This window comes from Mus musculus, chromosome 8 (assembly GCF_000001635.26).
Source record: "Mus musculus strain C57BL/6J chromosome 8, GRCm38.p6 C57BL/6J".
NCBI classification, from domain to species: Eukaryota; Metazoa; Chordata; class Mammalia; order Rodentia; family Muridae; genus Mus; species Mus musculus.
This window is the reverse complement of record NC_000074.6, coordinates 18,274,365-18,276,062: the sequence shown is the minus strand read 5'-3', so window position 1 is coordinate 18,276,062 and position 1,698 is coordinate 18,274,365. Positions and strand designations below refer to the sequence as shown.

At 44.7% G+C, this 1,698-nt stretch overlaps 1 pseudogene; it reads left to right on the top strand.

Moving 5' to 3' along the window:
- The first annotated feature begins 1,241 nt into the window (after positions 1–1,241).
- On the top strand, positions 1,242–1,351 carry Gm25665 (annotated as a pseudogene).
- The last annotated feature ends 347 nt before the right edge of the window (positions 1,352–1,698 follow it).

Genomic DNA, 1,698 nt, shown 5'->3' with positions numbered 1-1,698 from the left:
GCTGAGGCATATAAAGTTTGCAAGACCAATGGGACTCTCTTTCCACTGATGGCCAACTAGGCCATCTTCTGATACATATGCAGCTAGAGACATGAGCTCCGGGGGGTACTGATTAGTTCATATTGCTGTTCCACCTATAGGGTTGCAGATCCCTTTAGATCCTTGGGTACTTTCTCTAGCTCCTCCATTGGGGGCCCTGTGATCCATCCAATAGCTGACTGTGAGCCTCCACTTCTGTGTTTGCTAGGCCCCGGTATAGCCTCACAAGAGACAGCTATATCAGGATCCTTTCTGCAATACCTCTTCTGGGCATATATCCAGAAGATGTTTCAACGGGTAAGAAGGACACATGCTCCACTATGTTCATGAGGCTGATTATGAGATGGATCCTCGGGTATGGCAGTCTCTAGATGGTCCATCCTTTCGTCTCAGCTCCAAACTTTGTCTCTGTAACTCCTTCCATGGGTGTTTTGTTCCCAATTCTTAGAAGAGGCAAAGTATCCACAATTTGGTCTTCGTTCTTCTTGAGTTTCATGTGTTTTGCAAATTGTATCTTATATCTTGGGTATTCTAAGTTTCTGGGCTAATATCTACTTATCAGTGAGTACATATCATGTGAGTTCTTTTGTGATTGGGTTACCTCGAGCAAACACAGAAGTGGATGCTCACAGTCAGCTATTGGATGGATCACAGGGCCCCCAATGGAGGAGCTAGAGAAAGTATCCAAGGAGCTGGGGGGATCTGCAATCCTATAGGTGGAACAACAATATGAACTAACCAGTACCCCCCGGAGCTCATGTCTCTAGTTGCATATGTATCAGAAGATGGCCTAATCGGCCATCAGTGGAAAGAGAGGTCCATTGGTCGTGCAAAGTTTATATGCCTCAGTACAGGGGAACGCCAAGGCCAAGATGTGGGAGTGGGTGGGTGAGGGTGTGGGGACTTTTGGGATAGCATTGGAAATGTAAATGAAATAAATATCTAATAAAATTTTTTTTCAAAAAAATTACATTTATTGGTGTGTGTGTGTGAGTGTGTGTGTGTTTATGCACATATGCATACATGTTCCTTGATTCTTCTGCCTACCCAAATCTGATTTTGAGTCCTCCAAAGAATTTTTCATTATGGTTATTGTGACTTTCCTTATTTCTTGATTTCTTTTCCATAACACTCCTGTCAGTACATCTTGGGCCAGTGATGGTTTGTGATGATGCTTTTTAAATTAAAAAAAGAAATAAAAGACTTCCCCTAGAGGCATTCTAAGTGTGGCTGTTGTGTCTCAAGTAGGTGGCAGAGAAGAGAGAGGCTATGTCTGACCTGTGAACATCTGAATAATTAGTAGACTGGCATTCCCTAAAAAAAGCAAGCCTGAGATGACTACCTGTCCATGGCCAGGGCCTTAGACCAAGAGCTAGTCTGAGATTATCACCATCCCATTACCCACCATGTGAAGGCCTTCTTGGGCTCCTAGGAGAGGGAGCAAGCTGGAGAGTAGAAGAATCTCTCCTGGAACCACAGGCCCTTTGCAAGAGTGAGCTTAAGACAGTTGACTCTTTCATGGGGCCACTTGGGTGAGTCCAGGTGAGGAGCAAGTCAGAGATGGACACTAGACCATGCCAAAGGTGACCCCTGAACAGCTCCATAATGCACAAGTGGGGCATAGCACTCCTGAGATTACTCCTAAGATGAACCTAAACC